The sequence below is a fragment of the Canis lupus genome, chromosome 5 (genome assembly GCF_011100685.1).
Source record: "Canis lupus familiaris isolate Mischka breed German Shepherd chromosome 5, alternate assembly UU_Cfam_GSD_1.0, whole genome shotgun sequence".
Taxonomy (NCBI): Eukaryota; Metazoa; Chordata; class Mammalia; order Carnivora; family Canidae; genus Canis; species Canis lupus.
In genome coordinates, this window is record NC_049226.1 from 52,112,618 (window position 1) to 52,131,566 (window position 18,949).

Sequence of the window (18,949 nt, forward strand, 5' to 3'; positions counted from 1 at the left end):
TTTAAGAAGGCTGCGGTTCTGCCAAGTGGAGATACCACCAAATATCTGTAGAGGTCAGAATCTCTAAAGCAGCTTTCATTCGGTAGGTGCAAGTATATTTATTGAGCATCTTCTGTATCAGAGACTCTCTTATTAGCTTCAGACTCCCACTGGATCATCCATGGTTCCCCACAGGCCCAGGCATTTGTTGAATACATCCCCATTGAGACCCTTCTGTTAGAGGTACAATAATCACTTTTTATGGATGTCGATAATAAACTTTTTATATGCTCAGTAACTACTTTTATTGGCAGGGCTAGAAGCTAGAAATAAAAAGCTGTGTACACCTTGCTTGTTGCCATTGAATAGCTCTTTATCTCATGGGATAGGAGGAGATTTGTGAACATAGCAGGTGTTCTGAGCTACAATGTGCTTCTGGAGAACGTTTTAGGAGCTGAAAAGAAGTATCCTGCTTATCTGAGATCACCTTCTTAAATCGATAAGGTGGGCACAATGTTACTCACTTCCTCAGATCCTTGTGAGGCAACCCTCCAGACTTTTCTCTAGCTATACATAGTGTCTAGGGGACCTCATCCAGTCCCATGGGTATGGATACCGACCTCTGGAGGTGGTTTCTAGACCAGCCTCAGCTCAGGACCAGGTCTCTGTAGTCACCCTCTGTGCTTCTCTTTCTTTCATACCACATGTGCATCCAACAGTAAACTCTGCTAATTCCCCTTCAAAATGTATCCTGGTACTTCCCACTTCACTTACTCCATTCTCATCTATACCTCATGAGGCTATTGCCTTGGGTCTTGATTCATCCTGGATCTCAATTCATCCTGCCCATCCACAGTCAGTTCTCAACACAGCACTCATAGTGATCATTTCAAGACAAGTCTGATCACATCACCCCTTTCTCAGATTCCTGTGTGGTCTTCATATTACACTTAGGATAAAGCCCAACATACTATAAAAGCCCTACATAGCCCATGTGATCTGTCCTCTACATATAGCTTTTTCCTTATTTACTCTGAGCTTCTGATTTCTCTAAACTTCCTCAAAAATGCCTCTTTAGGTGTGACAATCTTTTCTCTTTCTCCTCAGTTTCCCTCCTGGTATTTACATGGCTCTTCCTCACTCCATCTCTGCACACATGTCACTTTCTTTTTTTTTTTTAATTTTTATTTATGATAGTCACACACACACACACAGAGAGAGAGAGAGAGAGAGAGAGGCAGAGACACAGGCAGAGGGAGAAGCAGGCTCCATGCACCGGGAGCCCAACGTGGGATTCGATCCCGGGTCTCCAGGATTGCGCCCTGGGCCAAAGGCAGGCGCCAAACCACTGTGCCACCCAGGGATCCCCACATGTCACTTTCTCAGTGACCTTCCTTAACCCATACCCCCATCAGGCTCTATAAACTCACCTGCTTTAACACTCTTTATAGCATTTATCTTTGTCAGACATTGCAGTAGTTTATTCAGTTGTTTATTATATGACCCTCAACTACAATGTAAGCTCCATAAGGACAGGGACGATGTCAGCTTTGTTCATTCCTATGTCTCCAGGAGGGTAGGACATATGGTGGCACTCAGTAAGTATTGAATGAATAACTGAATGGATGAGGGTTAAATAATAGTGTATTTGTAAAAGGCCAAGCTTCAAGTTCTAAATTACAGCATTAAACATACAGCACTGGTTGCTTCTTGATACTACCTCACTTTACCCCTCCCCATACTCTCTCTGCCCACCTCCAACACTGCCAAGGGTGCTGTGCATCTGCAGATGCTCCTGTAGACCTATTTCTGCTTGATGAAAAGGTAATCAAAATTCAGATTCCTGATAACTCTCTTCTCAGGCTCATTCACCCTGAAATCCACTGCCAAGATATTTATTCCTCTGAGTTTAAGAGGAAAAAAAAGAGAAAGTACAGAAAAGTGTAATGACCATTACATTTTACAATGATTTGCTAAGTCATTGGCATTTCTTTCATTTTTTTTTCATGTCTTTGAAGATGTATCCAAGGCCTGAGTGTAACTATTGCATATGAAGAATTCACATAAAAGGCCATGTTCATGGTCTTGTTGTTTGAATTCCTGTTCTCTGGCATCATGGCATCCTCATCAAACCTTCTCCAGATATCCCAACTCATCAGTCTTCTCTCATTTGTTAGTGTTGCTCATCATATTCACATGCCCGTAAGGGTAGTCTGCATCTTAGAAACTGAGAAGCAACCAAGCCACCAGCTTGCAAACATCTGACTGTTCCCAAGTGTGGTGGAAAGAGAAGGGCATTGGCAGCAGTGACTTGGGTTCAAATCCAAGTTATTATGTTTATGATCTTGGACAAATCACTTAACGTCTGGGACCCTCCATTCCATCATTCGCAAAATATCCTCCTCAGGGTTGTAATAAAGATTAGAATAAACAATCATTCAAAAAGTGCATTGTTCAGAGGGACTAGATCAATGCAAGTCTCTTCTCCTTCCCACAGTGGGCTCTTCCTTTGGCAGAAATACATTCACACTCCCTCCTTTTGCAGAAAAAGGACCATAGGCAAGGCATGGGACCTTAGGGACGCTCCAGAGTAGTACACTGTATAATGACTTTTACTCAGCTTGTGGAAGCATCAGACTCTTAGCATTCCAGGATCAGTTGAAATGTTTTTAAGTTGAAAACTGTTCTTCAAAAGCAGTATTGCAGAGAACCTGTGCAGCATTTTGCACATAGTAGGTATTTAATATTAGCATGCATAATGAATGAATGAACAAATGAATGATACTGTTAAAAACAGAACTATTCTGGTTAAAACAGGCATTGAGGACTCAGAGGCCTGCATTCTGGGCTCTTCCTCATCCCAGCAGATAACCTTTGAAGCATGACTCCCAGAATCTCTCGTCCTTATAACACAGATTGGAAGCCACTAATCTGGTCTAATGCCATCACCACTACAGACATTCCTGCTACAGCATTTTTTGGTGAGGTGATTATCCTGTTGCTCTTTGAAAACAAAACAAAAAAGGGCATGGGGGTGCAGACGGCCTATTCTAGTTCTAGACAATTAACTTTTTAGAAGTTTTTCATATTAAGACAAAATCTACACCTTTGGATTTCTATCTACTCGTTATGATTCATTTCATTCACTCATCTTTTCATTTTAAATACATATTAAGCATCACTTCTGTGTCTTGCGTAAAACTTCACTCTTGGAATATATAGATGGCCTTTTTTAAAAAATTAATTTATTTTTTATTTTAATTCCAGGATAGCTAACATACAGTACTATATTACTTTAAGTATACAATATATTGATTCAATACTTCTATACATTACTCATTGCTCATCAAGATAAGTGTACTCCCCTTCACCTGTTTCACCCATCCCCCCTCCCCCCCCCCATAATCATCTGTTTGTTCTCTATGGCTAAGAGTCTGATTTTTTTGGTTTGTCTCTCTTTTTCTCCTCTGTTCATTTGTGTTGTTTTTTTAAATTCCATATACAAATGAGATCATATGGTGTTTGTTTTTCTCTTAACTGGCTTATTTCACTTAACATTATACTCTCTAGATCCATCCATGTTGTCTCTTTTTAAAGTCTTTCATCTTGTGTATCACATTTAGGGAAGATCAGCATGGATTTTTACTGAAGGGTTTCTTGAACAGAGGGAAATTCTCATTATATGATATGCATCAAGAACTTTTAAAATCTACTTTTCAAATATCTACTCTCATGAACCTATTCAGTAAATCAGCTCAAGGAATCACCTCCTCCTACTAGTCACCTGGCTCTTTACCTCACTTCCTTCTTCATTTGTTCTCCTTGAAAATGGCTTTCCTCCAGGTACCCCAAACCCTTTCACATGTGGTGATCTAATTATCCTTTTGAAAGCTCCTGCTACATCCATTATCCCAACCAGCCAAACAGAAGTTCTTTCTGGTGTCCTGCCCTTCTTAGAATGTGTGGAAAGGAAGAGAGATTATAATTTTTGTTTGTTTACCCCATTTGACACTAGAATGAGCTCTGGTCCCAGCCCTCAAGTAGCTAATATCACATTAGGTATAGTGCAGTAAATATTAAGATCCACTCATAAAATATTTATTGAGCACATATTATGTGCCATTCACTTTTCTAGGTGCTAGGAATACCACTGTGAATAAAGCAGATGGTCCCCACCCTCATGGAACTTACATTCTGGAGCAGGGAGATAGACTAATAAAAAATTGATAATAAAAAAGTGTGTGTCAGATGATTATAAATGTTATAAATACAGTGGAGAAAAATAAAGCAGAAATAGATGCTAGGTTTGGGTTACCTCATTGCCCATAAAGCCTTTTGGTGATTAGAATCTGATACTGAACAATAGCTTACAGTCCTGGGCTTACTTGTTTGTAATATTATTCCTGATGGACTCAAGCAGGATGGCAGTGGTAAGATGATGAGTGATGGATGGAGAGAGACGTGGGGTCCATGGCTAAGCCATCTCTCTTCCTGCCAATGGTGAAAGGGTGGTCCTCTTTGGATCCCACAAAGCTCCTGTGATCCCTCCTGAGTTTTACCAGTGAAGGGAAGAGGGAGACATGAGGAGTTATGAAAATACAAATGGAAGTGTTTGAAACATGAAAGTGGGATAAAATAATTAGGAAGAACTCAAAGAAAGAGCCATTTGTGGGATGTCAGGGCAAAATACATTCTAATGTCCAGGAGGAGCAGTACCTGCAAAGACCTGTAGGGATGTACGCATTCAGTAGGTTTAAAAAAACTGCAGGTGGGTTCACCTTGACTGGACTGAAGGATGAAAAGTGGAGTCAAGGGGTATAGCAGGAGAGGATGGTTGCCATGAAGGAATTTGCATATCATGCTAGGATTATAGTTTTCAACATTCAAGCAGAAGAATGAAATGACCAGGCCTTGTGTTTCAGAAAGACTCTTCTGGTATCTGTTTTTTAAGGTAAAAAAGACCCATTTGGAGGAAAGAAATGCTTCATCCAGGATCAGGGCGGAGAGTAGTAAGAAAGAAGAGGTGGAGACCAGCCCAGCCATCTAACTATTGACTCTTCTACTCAATAGCCCAGTAGCTATTCTCAGACTTGTCTGGGGTCTTCTCTCCACCCAATAGAACTTCCCAATTGTTAGGGTCAGTCCACTTCAGAGGTGTGTACTGATACTTGGGGCTTTTACTGCCAGCTGTAAGTCATGGCAACTGTCCTTTCTCTTCATTGCGCTGTTGTCCTCACGAAAAAAATCAATGTCAAAGTGAACAGGTGTTGCTAATGGTACTAGAGAATAGGAGAATCAGGAAACAACAACTTCAAGGCTGAAATAATAACATTTTAATTGGAAATCTACTGTGAAGAGACTAACCTATGTAGATATATGCAAATCCTATGCAAATACACATGTGGTCTTTCTCACTATTGTCAGAACCTCCATTTGACCCATGGGAATTCTTAATAGTAGATGCTAGCTTTCAGCTGAGGCTAAGGGCTGTTGATGAACAATTCTAGGTTTTACCTATGTTTAAACCATAATTAAGAAATATATTGATGGCAACCTGAACTTAGTTAGCTTAATTGAATGCTGGAATTGATTGGGTCTTGAGAGAGCCTGTCTCTGAAGCTAAGCCTTGGGGAGTTTGCAGGGGGTGGAAGGAAAACCGAACTTAAAAGCACCTAGCAGAAATGAAAAGGAATGGGCGAGGAGCCACTGGGAGCATTATTAAAGGGAAAAGATTTTTATCAGAGAGTTGAAAGAGGAATACTTAAATTTCAAGTCACGCATAGCCGTTCTAGGTCAGACCACTCAGTCAAATGGGAAAAAAATGATGTTGGGAAGTAAGATTGTGTGAGATACAGAAGGGGAGGCTGGCATCCTTGTGTGGAAGTGTGGGAGAGTTTCACATTCAATATACAGTTGTGCTAGACTGATGAGGACCAGCCCAGTAGTCCCAGGCCAGGCTCAGGTTTCCCCGGAAATCCTTCAGAGCACAGGCTAACACCTGGAGAGAGACCGGAGAGCCTTATGGTTAAAAATAAAGGATCTCAGCTATGATGCATGTCCTCTGTCTTAATATATTAAAAAATAATAAAGTTATCAGGTTATATTTTATAATAAGTATTTTTTTTATTTATAAACAAACTCATTATTTGGGTTTAGGCAATCCTGAGATTAAATCCCAGTTTTGCCCCTTTATACAGTATGACCTTCACATCCTTGAGCCTCAGTTTCTCTACCAGATTTGATAGCACATATCCAATACTATGTGAAGGTAGAGAGTTGCTACACCTTCGTGGTACTGAGCAATCCCTACCTCATCATATCTCCATGAAGGCCTATGGTTTCTGAGTGCTTGAACTGAGGTGCCAACCATGGTCCCCAGTTCAAAACCTGTATACTTTCCATTATATCTTTCTGCCTTAATCCCCTCTACCCTGGTCCTCCCCTACTCTTCAGAGAAGCTTCTTGAGTTACTTGTCCAGAGGTGCTATGTCCCCCACCCCCATTCTCTCCTCGGAGAAATCTACCCCACTGGATGTTCTTGCCTCATCCACAGGATTCTTCTGGCTCATCTTTGCTATCTCAATTCCACCTTCAATTCTCATTTCTTCCATAAAATCTCCACCTTCCACACATGCAGTGATGAAATAAAAAAAATAAACATGGGATGCAAGACATGAATCATGTCTTCTATTTTGTTTTTATAATTCTGTACATATGCAAACAGAGACACATCTCTGTACTCAGAAGAAATACATTACTGAAAGGGAAAAAACCAAAATGTTACTAGATGTTAATTCTGAAAATTGCTGAGATTTTTCAAAACTATCCATAAAGGATATATTATTTTTAATTGGGAAAAATAAATATGATTTTTAAAAACTGAGTACACTCACTTAGGAAGTCAGTTCATGTTGGTGTTAATCCTGCTTCTGACAGCCTGTGCCTTGTCTTTTGTGAGGACATTCCTGGGGACATGCTCCTCTAGAACTGATACTTGAGAGAAATAAATCTTCTTCACCATCTCTAGCATCCTATCTCCATTTTAGCTGCATGAGAAGCAAACCCATTTTTAAGGGAATAGCGGTTCAAATTTACAATATGGCAGAAACAGAAGGACCATTTCTAGAAGATTCATAGATTGCTTTAAGATAATGTTTAACATCCTAGAAATATCTTCAGACATGACCTCCAATACTGACACAGCATCTTCCTTTAGGTGTAAGGATTACATCTTGGAGTGGACCCTCTTGGGATTTCTAAGCCTTGTTAAGTATCTAATCTCATGGGCATTACCTCTGCAAAACCAAGATCATGTAGCTACTTCCCCCACCTACACACAAACTCACTTCCATCACTGCTATTCTGCCCATGATTACCACATGTAGCTTGAGATCCAGTGCACGGTGTGAGACTCACCTTGATTTGGGGCAATTTTAGCATCCCTTAGAAATTTTCTTAAGCCTTGGGTTGTTTTGCAGCTAGTCTGGCTTGACACTCCTAATCATTTCCGCATTGTGGCTAGTGTTTGAGTGATTGTTTTGGTAACTAATGTCTTCTGTCTGGCCTGGATTGCCTGATACCTCCAGTCCTACTCCCAGCTTCAGAAGGCTACAGCTCAGTAGGAACAAGTAATCTATTCATAATGACCATGTGGGTTTTGCCTGTGAATTATTGGTAAGAAACATCATAGTAATTATCCTTATAGTCCAGGATAAAATCATCATGTATGTACACATGTGTGCTTGCATGCACAGACGCATGCCCTATCTTGGTCAGGTTTTGGCATCAGTATGTCTATGTACTACATTGTGTTCAGATTTAGACTGTACTTTCTGTCCATTCAGATTTTATTGAGATTTACTTTGTAGCCTGTCATATGATTACTTTAGGTGGCCAATGTCCTAGTTTGTTTTAAAAGGATATGCATTTTTTCTTTGGTATTATTTTACATAATAGTTGAACAAACAGTCTCTGGGTATATCTGCCTCAGTATAGAACTGGGCTTGATCTCTTATGCTAGTGCCTTTGTATTATATTTTGGGTAGGACTATGCTTCTTGTACTTCAGTTTTCTCTTCTGTAATGCAGAGATAATAATTTTCTAACTCAGGGTTGTTACGGGGATTAATGAGATAATAGTATGTGTAAACATTTAGAACTGTGCCTGGAACATTGTAAGTACTCAATTAGGTTAGCTTTTAGCAATGTTTAGTGATGAAAATGTAACTTATTAATGATAGTATTCTATTTTTGTCTCTCTCATTGTTAAAGTCAACATCAAGGTTATTTTTATCACCATTTCCTTATATTTCTAGTTTTTGCTTCATGTATTTTGCCATTAAGGAATAACATGTCTCATATAGCTTTGTTGTAAAATGAGACTTTTATCAATATAGAATATCTTCTTTGTCTCATATAATACTTTTTACCCTAAATTCTGCTTTGAAATGGTTCAAATTGCTTTCTTTTTATTTGCTTTCTATGCTTGATAAATATTTGCCCCACATTTCCCCCTTCTCTTTCTTTTGTTTTGCTCTTCGTCTCTTGCAAGTAGCATGTGGTTGAATTTTGCTTTTAACCCAACATGAACAACTTTATCTTTTATGAGAGGAACTTAAACCATTTATATTTACTGTCATAACTAATACGTTTGGTCTTATTCCTGTCTTTTTGTTTTATGCTTTCTCTTCTTTATACTTTCTTGGGACTTTGTTTCCTGTCTTTTTCTATATGGGCTTTCTTATCTTCAAACTTTTTTTCCTTTTTTTTACCTTCTAGTGATTTAAAAGCTGCATATCTGTTTTTAGCCAGTCCTGGGTGAACCTTAAAAAAAAATGATCTCAGTTTCAGAAGTGACAGGAGTGTAATGGTGGGTGAGCAGCCAGGCCACTGAGCGTGGAAGTCAATAAAATCAGTCTTATCCCTCAGAGAACTAGTGGTGACTGTTCCCAGAGCCATCTTATCACAACCAAATAGAGCCCCAGCTTCTTAGCTCTGTATCACATTCTCGTGCTTCACACTTGAGTCCCAGCCTATCTAGCTCGATCTACTACCAGCCTTCGCTAAGTACTGTGTGCTTCAGGCACATCGAACTACGAACCATTTCCCAAACAGGACAGATTCTTAAAAGTCTCCACACCTTGGCTCGGGCTGTTTGCTTGACAAAATCCTTCAAGGCCTGATGCAGTGAGTGTGTGTGTTGCCTCCTCGTTCTACTGCCCTCTTCTTCCACAGATACAATTATGTAGCAGAATCCCTGAGTCAGACCTACCTGGCTTTGAGTTACAGCTCTATTCCTGGTGGGTCCATGTGCCCTGGATATGATTTCTGACTTAAAGCCAGTTTCCTCATTTGTACATTATGTCTCCCTTGGAGTAAGGACTAAATGAAATGAGATATCTACAGGAAGAGCTTTACAGAGTATGTGGCACAGACTAGGTATTCTGTATATTTCAAGTGAACAAAGAAAGGAAGAAATACAAAAGGGAAGAGAGGAGGGATTGATTTTTAAATACGCATGATGCATTTTTTAAAAATCAAGCTGTGTGATATCTTGGCTTGCTTCAGAAACGCTGAAGCTTGTACATCTGACCACCACTGCTGGCTCATTTTAAATGAGCCCCCCTCACACCCCCTTCCATCTCTGGGGCAGAGTGGCAGTCATGTGGTCCACAAAGCATTTCATGTGCGGACATCATCTTCATTTATATTGCCTCCCTTGCAAAGGCCCACAGGCCTAGGGCAAATTTATTAAAGTGGAGTCTATTTATTCAATTTATTAAACAGGAATATTTGAAGGGTTTTCATTTAGAAGAGCGAGTTGATTTATTCTGTTGGCTCTAGAAGGCAGGCCAAAGTCCAATGGGTAAAAGTTATAAGAGGGCAGATTTTAGCTCAACCTAAGATAAAAGATTTGTTGAAAGAGCATTTATCCATTCATTCATTCAGTATGTATTCATCAATCTATTCATTAATCAGCAGCCAGAGAAGAGAAGTTCCCTTTTTTTATAGCTCTTGCTCTATCTTGGACACTGTGATAAGCTCTCTTACCTACTCTGTACTGTACAACGGGGCATATCATCCCATTACATAGATATCAAAAACTAAGGCCCAAAGAAGTTATCATCTGCCCAAGCTGAACACAGTCAGCATTGATTGAGTCTGGCCTAAACTCAGACCTCTGTTCTGTGCCGAACATGTTCTCTTTCCACGTGGCTGTGCTGTCTGCCAAAACAGACAGATCAGACGTGCATGACCATCACCAGAAATTGGATGCAGAACTAAAAAATCCATCAAGCCACTTTTCTCCATCATTCTTTCTCCTTCTCCTTCCTCCTGTCTCTCTATCCATCTCTTCCAACCCCAAACCAGCCCTAATATGCTACACAAAATTAGACACTTTATAGTTCTAGCCATCAGATTATGAATGTTGTCAGACCACTTCTCAAAATTATCACTCATCACAGGAACACTTTCTCCATCACATGACCTCACATATAAGTAGTTTCCTCATTCACATTTAACCTGGAGGTGCCCTAGCAGTCGTCATGAATAAGACTGGAAATAAAGGAGTAGCTTTTCCCTAATGATATCTGAGAGAGGATGCATCTGCCAGGACACTGGTAGGAAACCGAATTAACACCAGCTGGTTCAAATGAAGATGCTTTAGTGAAGCGACCACTTGCAGAGCTGTGGACAGGATTCAAGTCCATAGGGATTCATTGAGTAGAGGTGGTGAGGCATTTAAGGATATCAGCAATGGGAAACTACTTCAATATCCAGGGCTGAAGAAGCAAAGGGAAGGAATACTGTTATTTGAGCAGGTTAGAGTCCCAGCTGGAGGAGCTGTCCAGGGCCCACATTCCCAGATGGGCATAGCTACTGCAGAGGAGGCTGAAAAGCAGAGAGTGGGGAGGGTAGAAATACCCGGGTCTCTCTTTCTTCCTACCTCTTGACTTCCTGGTAGAGCTTCCCATGGAGAGAACCCATACAAAAGGCAAAGAAGCTCCCAAGAAGCTGTCCACAGGCATCGATCTCCTGGGCCACAAAGTAGGACAGAAAAGGGTGTAGAGTTGTTGGAGCAGAGACCAAACAAAAAATGATGTGTTCACAAGGGGAGATTGGATAAGTGTTCAGTGGGCTGATTCAAGGGGGAAAGCCCACAGTGAATCACCATGGCAGAGCTTCTTTCTGCCTCTCTGGGCCCAACTTTCAGAAAAGAAAAGGTTAGAGAATTCTATAATGATTTCTTCTGATGGCAGATGCCTTTCACACTGCAGCCCCTGCCAAATGCCATGCTGGTTTCAACATGTCTGAACTTTGTGAATAATTTGTCCTGTATGTTAAAATTCACCCATTTATTCATCACAGGTTTATGGTGTGCCATACTTTATTCTAAAAACTAGGACTACAAGGGGTTCCTGGGTGGTTGGTTAAGTATCCGACTCTAGATTTTGGCTCATGTCATGATTTGAGAGTTGTGAGATCCAGCCCCATATCAGGCTCTGCACGGAGCATGGAGCATACTTAAGATTCTTTCTCCTTCTCCCTCTTCCCCTCCTCAAGAGAGTTCTCTCCCTCACCCTCATTTTCTTTTCCTCTCAGTACATTCGTACATACATACATACTGGGACTACAAAGATGGAAATGGTTTAACTCTTGTCCTTCAGTGTGTCCTAGGTTACTGAAGAAAAGAGATGTGGGAATCAATTATTTCAACATATTAGATGTAAAATAAAATTATGTCTACTGGGAATGCCTGTGTGGCTCAGTGGTTGAGCATCTGCCTTCAACTCAGGGCATGATCTGGGGATCCTGGGGTCAAGTCCTGCAACAGGCTCCCCACAGCAAGCCTGCTTCTGCTTCTGCCTATGTCTCTGCCTCTCTCTGTGTGTCTCTCATAAGTAAATAAATAGAATCTTTTTTAAAAAAGTACATATACTGGTTTGTGGGTTTGCAAGTAGAGTAACACTCTCTGAAATAACTCAGAAAGGTGATGTATGGATCTTAAAGAATTGGAGTTTTATAGTGGCAGGAGAGACCAGGACCATTCCTAGAAGATGACATGACAAATATCACATAATATAAGACCAAAAAGAGACGGTGTATGCAGGAAACAGCTAGAAAGTAATTGTGGCTGGAGCAGCAGTTACAGGTTGTATAATGAGCTATGGGGCTAGAGAGCTTTCCAGGAGGAAAGTTCACGCTTTTTCCAATACACCAAGTCAAGAGAACATGTTTCCAAAAAGGTCAAGCATTGCCATTTCTGCCTGTTTACTCCACAGCCTTTTCGAGAATGTGAAAGGGAAAGCTGTCCTGGGACCCAGGTGTTCAGCCATGGGAGAAGAGCTTGAAGATACATTGGGGAAGCTCTTTAGGTAGCGAGAGTACAGAGCCAAGTAAATTCCCTTTAGCCAACCTTTCTTCAAAGCATTCTATGTGCAAAGTTTTTCTGGAAAATGCCAATATATTGTATTGTGCTTTACAAAGATTAAATTGATATAAGCAGGCTATGTCCCTACTCTTCAGTAGTTTCTAAATTAGTGAATCTTGGAAGGCTCCCTGGGAGAGACAAATTTTGAACTAATGCCTAAGTAGAGAAGGAAGGAAACCAACAATTTTTGAGGTTTTGCTATGCTACAGATGAAACACTAGGTGCTTTTTATATATTGTCTCATATAAATCTCTTGGCAGTCCTATGCAATGGGTATTTTAAGCTTCATTTTGTAGATAGGAAACTGAGGCTCAGAAAAGTGCCCAAGACTGCTATAGATAATAACCAAAGCTGAATTCAGACTTGACAGGAATCCAAAGCCTGCATTCTTGCCATCCTGCTGTTTGCCTTTGAAAGACCAGACAGGCTGCTTGCAGTCAAGGGTAGAAGGATGAGGGCAGAAAGAAGAGACTTTTCTTCTTTAAAGAGATGTCACCCACTCAACAAGGTAGGACTAAATGAAATAAGATATCCTCTTGTTTCACACCTCTGTACTTTCCCATCTACTTATCGCACAGCCTGGAATATCCTTCTTCTTCCCACCCCCACAACTCTTGTTGCCTGTGTTTTCCCTCTAAACTTAATTCTGATAATCCTCCCACCAGGAAGCCTTGCACTAGTCATGTGGTAGTGGATGTACCTGGATTGTTTGCCTGCCTGCCTCACCCAACACTGAGCTTCCTTCTCACTCATCCACATGGCTCCAGCCTTGTCCATAAAATAAGTCCCACTTAATGAATAAGGGGCTGTCTGAAAGAGCCTGCAGCATAACAGGTGTTCCATAAAAACCATTTCCCCTTTTCTTTCTCCTTTTTCTGGAGGCAGCAGACATTTTGAATAGACTCAGAGGCAGACAGGAAAATAATTAGTTTATTTGAAATGAACATCTTCCAGGAAGCCTTGTAATGAGGACAGCAGCCCTCTGCAGAAGAGGTGAGCACTGTGAGCAGTGACTATTCTTGGCAAAATCCAGCCAACAGCTTCAGGGTTCCTCTTAACTTGACATGGAGAGGCTGGAGCTGTGCATTCCCTGTGGGTGCCTCTTACCTGGTGAGATGTGGAGGTTCTTCCACTTACGGGGCAGAGGCAGGGCCAGCTGATGGAGTGACAAGAGCACAGGGGCACACAAAGTAACAGTAAAACAGAATGATAATGCATTTCCTAATGGCCTCCTTCACAGCTGTGTACACTGATTTAATCTTTGCAAAGCACTCTATTGTTTATGAGGCCTCTGGGTACAATTTTATGCCTGACTGAAGAGGTTGCTAATAGCTGCCATATTTGTGTTTAAGGACCTGCAAAGGATTAAACGAAGTATTTTAGAGCAATGAGCCATAATAAACTAATAATATATTACAAATAATAAATGTTTTTAGCCAATAATTGACTACAAATCTAGTGAACTTTAAATGACAAAAATACTAATTATAAATCCAGTTGTTCTATGTATCCTTCAATCGGGACGGAAAATCAGAGAAGGATAGGGGATCCAGGGCACTTCAGGTCATCTAGGAAGGTAGCATGGACACAGAACTGGTATCATGGCTGAGAACTGTCAAAGTCACTTAGTGAAATACTGGGTTTTATTTCCATCTTATAGGGATGGAGCCAAGAGCGTGAGGCCTAAGCCACCTCCTGAAGTTTGTGGGTTTTTCATTTTTGTTTTATTTTACCTTGTTCACTTTCTAGTCCTAAGTTTTCCAATGCTTAGCTTGCATTTAGGACAATTGCTGGAGAAATCCCCCAGAGGATTTTGGAAGCAGGCGCTTGGTCTTAAGAAAAGGAGTTCATGTTTCCTTAAGCCTCCGGAGAAGCCAATTGTGTGTGTGTCTCTCTCTCCTCTTTTTTATGGATGAGAAATCTGAGATGGAGAGATGAGGTACTTTGCATGATATGTCATAGTTGGTAAATGGCACAGCTATCGAGCCAACTACAGAACTCCAAAGTTCATGGTTTTTCACCAAATCTTATTGCAGCTATTTTTTCTGAGCCCTTTGTGGGGCATGGGACTCTTTCCTTTTGGTACTTGGGAAGAATATATTTCTGTGCTTCCCACATCTTTCAATCATACCAGTTATTTTTTTTCTTTTTTCACTCCATGATAAAACATGAGCATCTTTTCTGATTAAAAACGAAACAATACACTCAAGATGAAAATTAAAATCACCCACAATCTACCACCCAAATAAACCACTATCGACTTTCTGTTTGCATTTTTTGTCAAGGATTCTTTTCCATGTAATAGTTTCACAATATTGAGATCATATTTTATGAGTCTTTGGTATTTTAATTTAAAAAAACAACACGTTAAATGTCATTGATGTTCCCTGAAAAAAGTTGTTTTAGAATTGTATAATAATTCATGGTATATAGTCTCTATTGAATATTTAGGCTGTTTCCATTTTTTGCCTTATAATTTAAAATTTAATAAATATTGAGTCTAGCACAGTGGATGGCATCTAATAGATATTTTATGAATGAGTTAAATCAATCTTTGCAAACATTTCTGATCATTTCTTTTGAACAAATGTCCAAAAGAAAAGTTACCTAAGTACTGCCAGACTCTTGAGATATATTCCCAAATTGCTTCCAAAAGGGACAATACCCATCACCAATATATGATAAGCATTCATAAATTCTAGAACCCATTTTGCAGAGGATAGCTGAGTTACTAATATGTTTGTTCTTATCTTCCTCACTGTCATAAATCAAATAATACAGTTACCAAAACTCATTCCTGAGAAATTCATTATTTAGTGAAATTCATTATTTAGAAAAAATTCATATATTTCACACATATATGTGTGTGTGTGTGTGTGTATGTGTGTGTGTGTGTATCTATACACACACATGCCCCTAACATTTGTTTAAGACTTACCATATACCAAGTACTATCCTTAGCATATTACCTATATTCATACTTTTAATCTCTCATCATGAGGCAGATACCAAACTCCATGTTTTTTAAATTCCTAGGGTCAGACAGTATTTTTATGATGGGGCCCACACTCTTCTTCATACCTACTAGTTACTGGTATGAATAAAATGATCAGATAAAGAGTTAACTATGATATAGGGTAGTGAGTGTTATGATAAAAGAATGTGAGCAAATCAGAACACAGATCTCTCTCTACCTGAAGGGTTCAAGGAAAGATTCACAAAGAATATTAAAGGATAAATGACAATTTGCCAGGATAACAAAGGAAATGTGAAATAGGCAAAAAGGATAGCAAATACTCAACATAGAATACAGAAAGCAGCTTAGGACATTGAAGCTACAAGTAATAAAGGAAAGGAGTACTAGTTAAGAGTATAGGCTCTAAAATTATAGTGCTTTGGTTCAAATCCAGCTCTTGCTATCACCAGCTGTTTGCTATTTCATTGATTTTTAAATTTTTATTTATTTAAGTAATTAATCTCTGACACCCAACCTGGTGTACAGTGCACAACCTCGGCATCAAGAGTTATATGTTCTTCCAACTGAACTAGCCAGATGCCCCAATGTTTGACGTTTAATGTGACAAAATATGTAAAGGCTTTGCAGAGTGTCTGACCCAGAGTAAACACTCAGTAAGTATTCACTGGTGGTGGTGGTCATCGTGATGGATATGATCTAATTTGGAATGAGGGAAATATTTTAGAACAGGAATTCCTGAAATCCCACCATCTGAGCATCTACCCACTCTGCAAACATTTAAGGTCAGATCTAATTTGAAGTAAGCTACAGCCATGTTTCAGGTCAAAGAAAACAACCTGGAAGTTACCTTGGACAGGTCAAACAGAATGATGTGAGACTGGAGCACATTGGTAAGGATGGTGGGATAAGCATATTGGATATGTTCCATTTATGAAAAGGAGATCTGGGGACACTTTATTTTTTTTACTATTATTTTTTTTAATTGGAGTTCAATTTGCCAACATATAGCATAGCACCCAGTGCTCATCCCATCAAGTACCCCCTCAGTGCCCGTCACCCAGTCACCCCCACCCCCCGCCCACCTCCCCTTCCACCACCCCTAGCTCGTTTCCCAGAGTTAGGTGTCTCTCATGTTGTCTCCCTCTCTGATATTTCCCACTAATTTTCTCTCCTTTCCCCTTTATTCCCTTTCACTACTTTTTATATTCCCCAAATGAATGAGACCATATAATGTTTGTCCTTCTCTGATTGACTTATTTCACTCAGCATAATACCCTCCAGTTCCATCCACGTTGAAGCAAATGGTGGGTATTTGTCGTTTCTAATGGCTGAGTAAGATTCCATTGTATACATAAACCACATCTTCTTTATTCATTCATCTTTCGATGGACACTGAGGCTCCTTCCACAGTTTGGCAATTGTGGACATTGCTGCTATTAACATCGGGGTGCAGGTGTCCCGGCGTTTCACTGCATCTGTATCTTTGGGGTAAATCCCCAGCAGTGCAATTGCTAGGTCATAGGGCAGGTCTATTTTTAACTCTTTGAGGAAACTCCACATGGTTTTCCAGAGTGGCTGCACCAGTTCACATTCCCACCAACAGTGCAGGAGGGTTCCCCTTTCTCCACCTCCTCTCCAACATTTGTTTCCTGCCTTGTTAATTTTCTCCATTCTCACTGGTGTGAGGTGGTATCTCATTGTGGTTTTGATTTGTATTTGGGGACACTTTAATAATGAAGAATCCATAAAAACAGTTGGCCCCATGTCCACACTAGCACCCAGGGAATGTTACTAAGAATAGGAAAGTGCTACAATCAGATTTATGTTTTTTCAAAGATTTTCTGATTACTGCCTGGAAAATGGGTGGGGATTGGAGGTGGGGGGGGGTGGACAAAATAAAGTGATGAGGGAAAGACCTGTTGTGTGTCTCTGTCCAAGAAAGAAACATTACCAGTTTAGACTAGGATGGTAGCAGTGAATATGGATTTGAAAACATTCTGGAGGTTCATTTTTATTTTGAAATGAATTTAATGGGAACACTAAGGAGAGAGATCATTCCTCAATTTCTGGCTTGAGGAGCTAAATAAATAGAGATGCATTTTCTGAGATGAGGACAGTGGAGAGAGATCATGTTTTGGGGGCTGTGATGAAGTGTTCAGGTTGTTAAATGAGTGGTGAGACTTTATGCCACACATCAGAGCATATATCTGACTTTTCTCACTTCCTAGGAAGATGGGAAGGGTGTAGGAGGAAGGTATGGAAGGCTCTGAAATAGGGAAAAAAGACAAGATCTCTGTTAGCTATTATGTGCAGCAATAACCCTTGCTGTGTTTATTGCCCATTTAATAGAGTGTACATTACAACCCACAGTGATAATCAAGAGATGGGCGATGCCGAATGAGATGCAGAGATACCATAGGTGGGATATTTATTTCACTGCAAAAAGGTTCTCATTTATTAAAATGGATTCTGGATAAACCTCAGTCCCTGCTTTTTCCACCCCTCCTTTCCTCATCCTCAAAAGAGTAAGCACAAATGCTTTTGATCCAAAGTAATTGGGGGCAAAGAGACATTTTGAAAAGATGGACACCATAGGAGAGAGAGGGATAGGATGAGGAACAACTTACCCAAGAGATTGTTGAATCAATTATTTTCCCTGAAAGAGAATGACATGATAAATACTGAAAGTCACCTTTACTACCATTTTCGTTAAAAGAGTACAGGCATGGAACCCTTCAGACCAATGATCAAAACCCTTCTTTACCCAAGACTAGCTATATTACATTATGAAGAGTTTCTTTGTTTTTCTATCATTACTTTGCTTGTCTATAATATAGGGATCATAGTAACTTCACAGATTTGTTGTAGAGATTAAATGAGAAAACATTTATTAGACCTCAACTACAATGGTTATAATATAATAAATGTTAATCCCTTACTCTTTCTCCCCACTCTTTTCTTTTTTTTTAAAGATATTATTTATTTATTCGTGAGACGAGAGAGAGAGAGAGAGAGAGAGAGAGAGAGAGAGAGAGAGAGAAAGGCAGAGACACAGGCAGAGGGAGGAGAAGCAGGGTCCATGCAGGGAGCCTGTTGTGGGACTCGATCCTGGAACTCCAGGATCATGTCCTGAGCCAAAGGCAGATGCTCAACCACTGAGCCACCCAGGTGTCCCTCCCCACTCTTTTCTTTTCCTACATTATAGAGTCAGATTTCGCCATGAGGCATGACTAGACTTGAGCTAGGTTTTGAGTGAGCCTCAGTGGAAGTGGAGAGTTCTAGTTTCTGGGATCACTAATCATCCATTTTCCTTGGGGCCTTAGCCTAATTTGGTAGCATGCTTATGTCGACAGAGGATCAGGGTGGCTACTAATGAAAGTCAGGGGTCTTTGATAGTCTAGGCAGTGTTCGCCATGTGTCCTCAGAAGCTTGACTGCTTTCAGGTGTCTTTTGGAAGCAGCAGCATCTGGTGGCTGCCTGAGCAGTAACCCGGCTGCTGGCTTCAGGGGGAGCAAATCACAGCATCTGTGTTTCTCCAGCAAAACAGCAGGGCTATTAAAA

The 18,949-nt window shown here is 40.3% G+C and overlaps 1 protein-coding gene across 9 annotated transcripts in view; it reads left to right on the forward strand.

The window, feature by feature from the left end:
- Positions 1-18,949, forward strand: part of DAB1 (DAB adaptor protein 1) — a 1,027,070-nt gene that overhangs the window by 271,812 nt on the left and 736,309 nt on the right. The window lies entirely within an intron of this gene.